The sequence below is a fragment of the Marmota marmota genome, unplaced genomic scaffold, assembly GCF_001458135.2.
Source record: "Marmota marmota marmota unplaced genomic scaffold, marMar, whole genome shotgun sequence".
Classification (NCBI taxonomy): Eukaryota; Metazoa; Chordata; class Mammalia; order Rodentia; family Sciuridae; genus Marmota; species Marmota marmota.
In genome coordinates, this window is record NW_025999942.1 from 2,274,957 (window position 1) to 2,288,053 (window position 13,097).

General features: G+C 41.8%; 1 non-coding gene across 1 annotated transcript; it reads left to right on the plus strand.

Moving 5' to 3' along the window:
* Positions 1-483: 483 nt before the first annotated feature.
* On the plus strand, positions 484-590 carry LOC125616329. Its single transcript, XR_007346954.1, has one exon. It is a non-coding gene; the product is annotated as a U6 spliceosomal RNA (small nuclear RNA).
* The last annotated feature ends 12,507 nt before the right edge of the window (positions 591-13,097 follow it).

Genomic DNA, 13,097 nt, shown 5'->3' on the forward strand with positions numbered 1-13,097 from the left:
TTTCCATTTTGTTGTGAAATTGTAATTTTCTCACGTACCAAGCTCATATTAATGCTCACAATCCTTATTTCTCTCTCTTTTCCTTTAATTTCCTCTTAACCACTCTTTATTAGTCTTTGTATCTTCAGAGATAGATAAAATATTATCACAGAAAATAGAAATATTCTTATACAAAATAACAAAAATTGAAACTCTTGTTATACAAAATAACTCTGCCACTGTAACTTCTTTTTTTTTTTGTGTGGGGGAGGAGGGGATTGAACTCAGGCACTGAACCACTGAGCCACATCCCCAGCCCTATTTTGTATTTTATTTAGAGACAGGGTCTCACTGAATTGCTTAGCGCCTTGCTTTTGCTGAGGCTGGCTTTGATTTCTCCATCCTCCTGCCTCAGTGTCCCAAGCCGCTGGGATTACAAGTGTGTGCCACCATGCTCTGCACTGTAACTTCTTTCTGCAGGTTTTTTTAAAACATGAAACTTTGGTGCTTGCCTCAGCAGCACATACACTAAAATTGGAACAATACGAAGGAGGTTAATATGGGCTTTGTGCAAGGATTACATTCATTTTCATGAAGCTTTCCACCCAGTAGGGTAGAGGAAGGAAATCGAGGGAGGAAGGGAGGGAGGGCAAAAGGAGGAATTGGGGATTAAAATTGATCAAATTGTGTTAAGTGCATGTAAATATGCCACAATGAGACCCAGTATTCTGTATAATTATTATGTACCAATTTTAAAAATGAACATTTTCTCAGGCATAGTGGTACATATCTGTAATCCCACTGTCTTGGGAGGCTGAGGCAGGAAGATCTCAAGTATGTGGCTAGCCTCAGACACTTAGTGAGACCCTAAGCAACTTAGCAAAACCCTGTCTCAAAATAAAAAATGAAAAGATTTGGGGATGTGGCTCAGTGGTTAAATGCCCCTGGGCTCAATCCCTGGAACAAAAAAAAAAGAAAAAAGGAACATTTTATGTGTTTATTCCCTTGATTACAAATGATAGAATGCAAACTTAAACTAGCTTGATTAAAACAGTGGATTTCTTACAATAATGCTATCAGAGTATCTCCCAGCACCCAAGGACTACCATCAGTGGTTAGGATGCTCAAGGTGCAAATCAATCTAGGATCCAACATCCTGGGCTGCTGGTGGAGGCGGGGGCCACAGACTGGATGGTTCCACTGCAACTGCTCTTGGACTAGAGACAAAGCCCTCCAGCCCTGCAGACCGGGGGAGCAGTGGAGTCAAATGGTTGCAGGGTCCCAAAGAGATCTTAACTCACCCTGCTTGCTTGCCTCATGCCCTGATCTATAGAATGAGCAACAGAGGCTCACATAACCTGCAGTCAGATGTGGAGGAAACTCTGAAGTTCACTGGGCTACTTGCTTCCTTAAGGCAGAGGAACACCTAAACTGCCCCCAGAGGATGGTGGTAACCAACTGCAGAGAAGCCCCTTTGGGAAGATCATGTCTCCAAGAAGGGTTGATTTCACTTTTGGACTTCCCGCCCACTGTCCTTGCCTCAGCGTTGAAGAGTTGCTCACCACTTTTGCTGCTGCTGCCCTTTTGAGACTCTCATTCATTAAAGTGTTGCTTGTCCTTGTGCTCATCTACACATTGGCCAGGCATCAGTTGAGAACCAAATATGCAGGTGGCTGTGGTCACAGGGATGAATCTGCTAGGTCTCCTCCTCAAGGAACTGTCAATCTAGCATGAGGAGGTATTTAAACAAACATTGATAATATACACGAAGGTAGCAGAACTGTGGAAGGCGGGGTGAGGATACAGAGGAAACTGACGTCACATGGGAGCCAGGACCAGGACCAGGGCTTCAGGGTAGGCTTTGCTCTGAGAAAACAATTTATTAAATATGGATTTTTATTTTATTTTTAACAACACAAATTTATGTAAAGAATTTAGAAAATGAAAAATAAGTGAGAACCTCAGCATATTGCCATCCCCCATTTTCTCAGTTATGTATTACATATTTTGTTTCCTGTAAACTTTATTTTATTTTATTTTTTTGCCATACAGTGCAACAAAGTATTCCACTAAATGATTCTGAGGGTTTTTGAGAGAAATGATGAGGAGCACCCATCTCTTCACCCAAAGCAATTAAGAAATGGCAGGTGGAGAACCAGAGTATGAGCCTTACTCCTGATTGAGGTGAAATTGGAAGGCATCCCTTACCGTGAGAGGCAGTGAGCTTGCTGACTCCCTTCCGTAAAAGAATCCTCACAGGAAAAGCTTAGATCTAGGGAGCAGACAGCTTGTCACCTGCCCTGCCTTGACCCTCAGGGCTAGAGAGAGAAAGAAAGGCAGCTACTGCCCCAAGTAAAGAATCTTTGGTCACCTCTGCCAATGTCTGTACCCACCAACCACTGCAAAGCCCACAGCTCCTCTTTGGAGGGGAGAAAAGAGTGGGAAAAGAAATCAGGTTTGTGGAAACCCCACAAACCAAGGGAAGAGGCATCCTCCCGTGACATACAAAGGGCCTGATAGCTGACTTAACTAACTCTGTTGTATATTTAGGTTGTTTTTAAACAACATTGAACTAAGATTTCCTTGTAATTGATCTTTGTGTGAATTTATGGTAATTTCCTCAAGATAAATTCCTAGAAGGGGAATTCCTGGGCTGAAGGATTTAAACATGTTTATGTTTTAAAATGCATTTTGCCATATTTCCGCCTAGAGAGTGTACATCAATTTAGGGCTGGGATGTGACTCAGTGGTAGAAGGCTTGCCTAACATGCATGAGGCCCTAGGTTTGATCCCCAGCACCAAAAAAAAAAAAAAAAGATTTTCACATTACCACACTGGTAATATGAGAACGTGTTTCCTTAACATGCATTCACTCTTAGTCCTTTCTTGTTGATCTTTGTGAACTTGATGGGCAAAACATCTGTGCTTCAGTGTTAAAAAAAATTCAATTTTGAACAGTCTTTTTTTTTTTTGTACCAGGAATTGATTGAACCCAGGGGCACTTAACTACTGAGCCACATCCTCAGCCTTTTTTTGAGACAGGGTCTTGCTAGGTTGCTTGGGGCCTCACTAAATTATTGAATCTGCGATTTAGAATTTGTGATCCTCCTGACTCAGCCTCTGAGCTGCTGGGATTACAGGCATGTAGCACCACACCCAGCCAGTTTTGAGCAGTCTGGAGGGAGGAGTTTTTAAGGAAGACAATAGAAGAACAGGTGAGTGTTTTCAAAGTCTTAGAGCCCTGAGGTCATCCCTCTTCCTTTCACTTTTATACATAGATTTTATTTTCCAACTATGGAGACATCATATTGAAGTTGGGAAAGGATGATTCTGGAAAAATACATTACTTAATAGTTCTATTGGCCTGAAGCAGGATGAGCCTAAATGTCCTCATCATAAAATGGGACTAATACATGGCCCAGAGTGGGCAGTGAATAAACCTGCATCCATTCTAGAACCATCTTCCTGTTTCTGGGATGGACAGATCTGCAAGCAACCTCTTTCTCCCTCCCTTTTCTGTGTGTATATCTGTCTCTCCCAGACCTCACAGGGAAGAGGGGTGGCTGGCAGTGCTTTGGATACTTTCAGAATTTCTGACCCAAACACTACCCAGTAAACTCTCTGGACCCTGGGATTTCTACACCTGGTAGTTGTCCCAAGAGCCTATGTATACTGCCTATGATCCTCACATCTGGGGGCTGACGGTGACATTCAGGGTCCATCAGTCAGGATGTGCATCCACACCTGTGTGGAGTCTTTGCCAAGTTACCCTCCCCATCCCCCTACCCTCTCCAATTAAAGGCAAGCCAGGGAAGGGAGTGTCCAGGCTCTCCTCGCTGCTTCATTGTCTGACTTTGGTTCCCACCTATGAACTGCTTTTGTCCTCAGACAGGCACCTTAGAAAAGATCTTGGATACCACCTCTGGTGGCCCTCAGGAGTCCTGGCAGCAAGAGGCAAGTCCAGACCCAGCCCCAAGCTCCTCATCCATTATTCTGGGCACTCCTCCCTGCAGGAGCTGTTGGGCTCAGACTTTAAAAACCCCTTGTGTTTCTGGAATCTAGAAAAAGAAGGCAGGAAACCTACCTATAATTGTCCCTCTGGAAGATCAGCAGCATCCTAAAGGGAGATGGAATATCAAAGCAGCTACCTACGGTAGCAGGCCACCCTCTGAACAAAGGTAAAGAGCTGGAAAACTGACCAGGTTTGGTAAATGGGACAAGGACTTGTTGAATGATTTGATGTCCTTTGTGCATCTGAACAATGTACTCTCCATCAGGGTGTGTGCATGTGTGTGTGGTGAGAGAGAGCGGGAGGGAGAGAGAGAAAAGGGCCAGCCCCAGGTGGGATCTTCATAAAGGCCATGGGCCAGATTTTCATCTCTCACTGTAGGAAATCCCTGCCACAAACAGCATTAGGAGTGTATTTACTTACACATTTAATTGTTTACACAGTTAATAATTTGGTTTATAAAATTCACCACCTGGCACAAGTACATGTTTAAAACATTTGTACACCACAACTGCAAATAAACCACCTACCCAACAGTGGGGTTTTCAGGTGGCCCCTTGGTGTTCAGCTGAGATTGCCCTTAGGCTGGTCAGAAATCATTCCAACACTAACACAGCCGGAGGTCTGGCTCACAAGGATGCGGCTGCTTTCTTTCAACAACTATTTATGGGGCAGTAGGCATTGGCAAGTCCCTGTGTGCACAGCCATGAGAAGCTTGCAGATCTGGGAGCTGCTGCCATTGCCCTCAAGGAGAGAAGATGCAGACCAGAATGTGCCATTTCCAGGCAGAAGCCAGTTGCCTGCTGACCCATCAGAGTAGAATAAGGCTGCACGGGCAGGCACAGATATGGGTGGATGGGAGGAGGGCACCCGTCCTTCCCCAGGGTCATTGTGTATGCACAGCACAGCTCCATCCTGACACGTCGTTTTTCACCAGGACTAGGCTGTGTCCCTCTTCGGTGCATCTCCCTACACCCTGCTCCTCACCAGCGTTACCCAGGTTCATTGTCACCTGTCTTTCCCTCATCCTTATTGAGTGTTTTCCCTCCCACTTCACAGGGAGTCCTCTCAACCTGGAAGTCTCTACTCCAGTGCCATCTGCTCCAGGAGGTCTCTCCTCCCAAGGGTCTCTCCATGAGTGATGCCCTTGCACTCATCTCATTTATTCCCTTTGGAACAATGACTGGGTCTGAAATCATCATGTGACTTTGAATACTTGTTTACTGTCACTCCTCCATCCAAAAGGTAAACTCATGACAGCAGAGACCGCATCTATCTGATCACTGTTCACTCCCCCCAGCCTTTAGAAGAGAGGTTGACTCACATACTGACCCAAATGCTGTTTATTCAGCAACAGAATTACTTGTGCCGGGTCTCACCCACAACCTAAGATGAACATGGCTTCATTAATGGAGATGCATTTGCAGCAGCTGTGGTGCATTTTAACTGTGCATGAACGGGCTTCAGGGGCCATTCAGAGAGCATCTAATTTTACATGCAAGTTTTATGTGTGTGCATTTTCCTGGAATGGGTTTTCACAGTCAGCTCCACATTTCCAAAGTTATCTATGACATTCTTCCTCCCACCGAATAGGAGAAGCCTCCAGTGGAGTCCGGTGATACCCTGAAGCTCTGTGTCCCTGCTAAGGCTGAGGCAGCAAGAGAAACAGAGAAAACCCAGCCAGAACTATTTCTGGGAACTTCTCAATGTAGTGTCTCACACAAAGCCTGAGATCCCTGGGAGTTTCATCAGGGTTCTTGGGGGACTGTGTGTGTGTGTGTGCGGGGGGGGGGGGGTTCAATGGGGGAGCCCTGGAGGACAGACTTTACACATTGACTTCCATCTACAGTTCATTTAGGAAATACCTTCCATTGCTTTGGGAAAGGGAAGGGGGAGAGGTAGGTGAAAGCCCCTTACATGTACAAGTTTCTTTGACCACAAAGGGGTCACATTCCAGTAAGAACATTATAAATTTAAAAATAATAGAAATCGAAAATGCATTTAATAATCAACTTTAAACAGAGACATGAGTGGGGAGGGAAAGGGAGAGAAAAGGGAAATTCCATGGAAATGGAAGGAGACCCTCATTGTTATACAAAATTACGTATAAGAGGTTGTGAGGGGAATGGGAAAATAAACAAGGGAAAGAATTTAATTACAACAGATGGGGTGGAGAGAGAAGATGGGAGGGGAGAGGAGGGGGGATAGTAGAGGATAGGAAAGGTAGCAGAATACAACAGTTACTAATATGGCATTATGTAAAAATGTGAATGTGTAATCAAAGTGATTCTGCAATCTGTATTTGGGGTAAAAATGGGAGTTCATAACCCACTTGAATCGAATGTATGAAATATGATGTCAAGAGTTTTGTAATGTTTTGAATAACCAATAAAAAAAAAAGAAAATGCATTTAATACACCTTATCTACCAAACGCCATAACTTAGCACAGCCTACCTTGAACACACTCAGCACACTTCTGTTAGCCTACGGTTGCGTAAAATCATCTAACACAAAGTCTAGTTTATAATAAAGTGTTGGATATCTCATGGAATTTATTATAAGCACACTGTGGAGGGCCAGTAGTTTCTCTCATGATCGTGGGGCTCGCTAACATCTGTGATCATGTCACTACTCAGCACCACAAGAGAGGATGTCACTAGGTATCACTAGCCTGGTGAAAAGATCCATATTCAAAATTCCAAGTGCAGTTTCTGTTAAAGGCACATTGCTTTTGAACCATTGTAAAGTTGAAGTGTTTTAAGTTGAACCTTAGTAAGTTGGAGACTGAGATAGGAATTTGGGATAAAGAGATATATTGAGTCTCAAAGGAAACACTGAGAAATTGAAGTGCAAAAAGCACCCAGAAACAATTCCAGCTCCTGAGTTACAAGTCCTTGCCCCATACCCTTGACCATGCCCTTATAACAGGAGGGAAAAGTACAAGTGCAAGGAAAACTGGCACAAAATTGTGTAGCTCCACCCTGGCTCCACTCTAGTGTAGTCCCTAGCAGCAGCCTTCTGTAAACATTAACACCTCACACCAAGGAGTTGCTGCCCCTCCCTCTGGTGATAATCCTCATTCTTCCCTGAATGCCTATTTCTTGCTTTACCCCAAAGGCATTTTCCCTTGAATATTTATCTACTTTCCTAAACAAACCTCTGTCTATGCCTTTGATGGGCACGTGCTGAAATTCACTGCTCCCCCTTCTCTCTGGGAATGGCTCAGACCCTTGTTTGGGACATGTTTTCTCCCATAACAGGAACTGTCTGTACTTATTTGGAGAGAAATTTAAAAGGAATCTGTTTTCCTCTGTAGTTATTCTCATGTCAAGAGCAATGGAGCCTGAGATGTCCCCATGGTGTAGAAACCTCTTTCTCCTCCGAGGGGATGCAGACAGACCCTCTGAGATATGCTCTGGCCTTTGAAAAATTTACCTGATCCCCTCCAAGAATGAATCCTAAGAGAAAAACTTCAATGACTCAAGAATACTGGACTTTGTAGGCAACCCCTCTCCTCTGCCAGCCTCAGGACAGGGAGGGGCTGAACAACCTGAACTTAGACAAGAAGCTACCTGACCACCTTCTTTAGGGCTCCAGGCATTGGTTGCCCCATGTAAGGAGCCAGGTACCTGCATCTGCATGGGTCACCTGGAGATGTTTTATTCCTTGGCCATTCACCAGGCATCTTCTAATTCCAGGCAGGTCACACCACCCCAAAAGACCAACTAGCACTTCTTCCAACAGAGCAAATAACCTCATGGGGCCATAGAAAGAAAAGAGCAGAGAGAGGATTCAAGACTGAGAAAGTGAACTGGAAAACTGCAATGAGTAGCCTATGAACATTATTTTAATTTATGGACTCCTAAGGTCACCAGGGATAATCAAGCTGAATCCCTGGACAAATGTGTAGCCCTTGTTGGTGGCTTCCCTCTTCTAGAGAGGAACAGAATCTGCAGCTCTGTGACCTGCAGGGTTCTGCAATACCTGATTTCTTCCCCACTGGTCCATTGCTGCCTGCCCCAAGCATGCCCGCCAAGGAGCCCCAGAGCAAGGCCTGGTGTTTGGTGTCAATGAGGATCCTGTCTTCCCCTGGTTCCTTTGTTTGCAACAGTCCCTGATAGTAGGTGAATATCATCCCACAGGAATCCTAAGTCAGACAGATCTCTCTGTAGATCACTAGCTGGTGGCGTCCAGTTGCTGTCAAATCTAGTTGGTCTCTAGATAGACTTCAGAAGAGTCTTCTAAAATTTTCGCCACCAGGTATACTTTGCATTCAGGTCATAGTTTTAAAATTTGACTATCTCAACCACAAAGCAGCTCTTAGCAAATACAAAAAACTGATACTATTCCTTGCATCTTATCAGATCATAATGGAATGAAGTTGGAATCAACATGAGCAAATCCTACAGAAACTATACAAACGCATGGAGATTATTTTGAATAATGGCTGGAGGAGTGAAAAAATCAGGGTAAAAATTTAAAAATTCTTGGATTCAAATGAGAACAATGATACAACACACCAGAACCTCTGGGGCACTATGAAGGCAGTTCTAAGAGGAAAGTTTATAGCTATGAGTGCCTGCATAAGAAAACCAGAAAGATCCCAAATAAACAACCTAATGATGCATCTTGAGGCCCTTGGAAAAGAATGAATCCATTCCAAAACAAGTAAGGAAATAATTAAGATCAAAGAGAAAAAAAGAAATTAAGAATAAAAAATACAAAGGATTAATGAAACAGAGTTGGTTCTTTGAAAAAATACACAAGATTGATAAGCCCTTAGCCAAATTAACCAAAATAAAAAGAGAGAACACCCAAATCAATAAACTTAGAGATGAAAAAGGAGAAATCACCACTGATATCACAGAAATTCAGCAGATCATTAGGGTCTATTTTGAAAACATATATTCCAATAAATTGGAAAACCTAGAAGAAATGGATATGTTTCTAGACACATATGATTTGCCAAAATTGAATAAAGAAGACACAGAAAACCTAAACAGACCAATAACTTGAAATTAGAGAGAAGCAGTAATAAAAAGCCTTCCAACAAAGATAAGCCCAGGAACATATGGACTCTCAGCTGAATTCTACCAGAGTTTTAAAGAAGAGCTAATGCCAATATTCCTCAAATTATTCACAAACTAGAAAAGCTAGAACACTACCAAATCTATACTATAAAGCCAATATTACACTCATACCAAATCCAGATAAGGACACATGTATGAAAGAAAATTATAGACCAATATCGCTGATGAACTTAGATAAAAAATATTAGCAAATTATGGTCAACAACATATTAAAGAAGATTGTACATAACAATATTCTGGGGGAAAAATGAAAGCATTTCCTTTAAAATCTGGAACAAGACAATATTGTTTTAAAAATTCTAGCCAGAGCAATTAGGCAAGAGAAGGAAATAAATGGGATAAAAAGTAGGAAAAGAAGAAGTGAAATTATCACTGTTTGCAGATGATATGATCCTATATGTAGAAAAAAAAACCAAACTCTACCAAAAGACTGCTAGAGCTAATAAACAAATTGGGCAGAGTTGCAGGTTACAAAATCAGTATACAAAAATCATGAGCTTTTCTATATACCAACAATTGACACTGTTGAAAAAGAAATCAGAAAAACAATTCCATTAATAATAGCCTAAAAAATTAAAATACCTAGGAATAAATCTAACGAAGGAGGTGAAGACCTCTACAATGAAAACTATAGAACACTGAAGAAAGAAATTGAAGAAGACACAAAAAGATGTTCACAGATAGGCAGAATTAATATTGTTTAAATGGCATTACTACCAAAAGGAACATAGAGATTCAATGCAATCCCCATCAAAATACCAATGATATTCTTCACAGAACTAGAAAAAAAGATGTCCTAAAATTCATTGGAAAAATTAAAGACTCAGAATAGCCAAAGCAAACTTAAGCCAAAAAACAATGCTGGAGGCATCATAATCCCTGACCTCAAATTATACTTCAGAGCTAGAGTAACAAAAACTGCATGGTAATGGCATAAAACCAGACATAGACTGCACAGAATAAAAGCCACAGAGACAAATCCATATATTTACTGTCATCTGATCCTTGAAAGGTGCCTAAAACATAAATTGAAGAAAAGACAGCTTTTTTTTTTTTAACAAACAGTACTAGAAAAACTGCTTATCCATATGTTAAAGAATTAAACTAGACCCTTCTCTCTCACCCTGCACAAAAATCAACTCAAAAAGGAATGAAAACTCATGAATTAGGCCAGAAACTATGCAACTCCTAGAAGAAAATGTAGGGTCAACACTCTAGCATATAGGTGCAGGCAATGACTTTCTCAATAGGACTTCTAAAGCTCAGGAAATAATGCCAAGAGTTAATAAAAGGGTAAAAAGCTTCTGCCCAGTAAAGAAAATAATTAAGAATGTAAAGAAAGAACCTACGGAATGGGAGAAAATCTTTGCTAGCTACTCTTCTTCCAAAGGATTAATATCTAGAGTATATAAAGAACTCAAAAAACTTAACACCAAAACACCCAAATGACCTACTTAATAAATGGGCAAATAAATTAAACAGATACTTCTCCAAAGAAGAAATAGAAATAGCCAGCAAATATATGAAAAATGTCCAACATCTCTAGAAATTGGGGAAATGAAAATCAAGATTATACTGAGATTTCATCTCATACTAGTCAGAATGGCAGTCCTCAAGAATACAAACAATAATAAATGCTGGAGAGGATGTGGAGAAAAAGGACCACCTTTACTCTGGTGGTAGAATTGTAAATTAGTTAGTACAAACACTATGGAAATCAGTATGGAGTTTCTTCAATAGACTAGACATGGAACTACCATATGACCCCGGTATACCACTCCTCAGTATTTATCCTAAAGAATTGAAGTCATCATAGTACAGTGATATATGTGTCCCCATGTTTATAGCAGCACAATCACAATAGCCAAACTATGGAAGCAGCCTAGGTGTTCATAAACAGATGAAGGCCTAAAGAAAATATGGTATATATACACATTGGAGTTTCATTCAGTCATAAAGAAAAATGAAATTATGCCATTTGCAGGAAAATGCATGGAACTTACATTAAGTGAAATAAACCAAACTGAGAAGGCCAAGGTTCCTGTGTTTTCTTTCATATGTGGAAGCTAGAAAGGAAAAAAGAAAAGAAAGGAGTGGGGCAGATCTCATGAAATTCAAAGGGAGGTCAGTGGAAGAAAGGGATAAGGAAATGGGAGAAGGAGGGGGAAGTGTTGGGGAGTGATATTGACCAGATTATATTGTTATATTGTGAGCATGTATGAATATGTAACAGCAGACCCTATCATTATGTACAACTATAATGCACCAATAAAAAGTGTGGAAAGAAAAAAATTTGACTATCATGTCATGTTATTCCAGTGTTGCCAAATCATTCTGAAATGCACTATGGGGATGGCCAGCCTGCCTTTCCTGAAAGTCATGAATGAGTTAAACTGAATATGCGTTAGTCATGAGCTGGGTGCAGTGGCATGAATTGGGGTTGGGTGTGGGGACTCATAGTGAAGCCTGAATCAAATCCAAACTCTAGACTCTGTCTCCACAGCCCCATGGAAAGCCTTCCTCTCACACTCCAACTCTTACCATCTCAAGTTTGGTTCTTGAGGCTCCAATCAAATCCTGTTTTAGGAATTTTACTTGTTTTTCTTTCTGCCTGAAAAACTCTCCCCACAGATCTCCATTTAACTGTTTCTTCTCAGAGGGTCAACTTGAAGCCCAGCACCTCTTGCATTCCCAGCTCCACCATTACTGTCCACTTAAAATGGAGCATACCCCAAAACCCATCATAAGTCGAAAATAGCATGAGTGGAAAATGCATTTGATAAACATCTAAACTCCTAATGCCCTAGTTTAATTTATTCTATCTTAAATGTGCTCAGAAAACTTTCATTAGCTTACAATGCGGCAAAAAACATTGAAACACGAAGACTATTGTATAATACAGCCTTGACTATCTTCTGTAATTTATTGAATATTGTACTGAAAGTGAAAATACGATGGCTGCCTGGGTATGCCTTTGCTCTATCGTAAGTTGAACAATTGTACATCCAACCCTTGTAAGTTGGAAACTGTACACACGTCATCACTCACTTTCCCATGTGCCTGCGTGATTTCCTTCATAGCACTCATTGGTAGAAGGAATCATCTCACCTATTTGTCTGTGTGACAGCAAATCACTGTTGTGCTTATCATAGCATCTCCAGCATGCAGGATAACATCAGGCATGGCAGTTGATTGATGGCCAATGTACATCTGTTCCCAGCACAGTAGGTCACAATAACTGCTCAGCACACACAGTTGCATGGTATGTGAGAGCATCATTGAGTCCTCTGAACTCTCATGGAGGAGAAAGTGCAGGGAGGCTCTGGCTACGTGTGCAGCCAATCTGTGTCAGGCCAATGTGGAAAGCAGCCACCCCTCCAGCCTGGGACTCCCAGCCCCCTGCACAGTATCCAGACAGAGAGTTAGTGGGTCATTCATCAGGACACATTTATCAAAGGCTTGCGATTTGCAGACTTGCAGTTCCAGCAAGCACGGAGCAAACCACTCTTTCAAGTGGCATCTGGCACGATCTGCAGCCTGTCACTGGGTGGTTAGTGGGAATGTGTGGGCTGAGGGAATGCTGCTGTTGAAATCAAGTATAGAGTTTCCTGACCTCTGAGCATTTTTTTTAAACTCTTTAGATTTTGGATGCTGCAGTGAGAGAGGGACCCTTCTTACTTGTTATTCTCCTTTTAAGATATCAAGACATCCAGCATTTTACCAGGAAATCACCCATCTGATAGTTATTTCAAGACCTCTGCCCTTCTGAGATCCTGTCCTCAGACCTCAGCCTTTTAAAAAGCCTCAAGAATTTCCAAGCATTTCTTGATAAAGGAACTTACTTTTGTGAAGCCTGCATGCACAGTGGAACAGAAGCCCAAGGGCAGTTACCTTAATTTTGCAAGAGACCATGTGGTCATCTCTGGGACCAAATTCCATTTCTTATTTATTAGGTACCTAGATTTCTTAGCAGACTTTAGGCAAGAACCCTCATGGGCCTCCAGGGAAGCTGTATTTC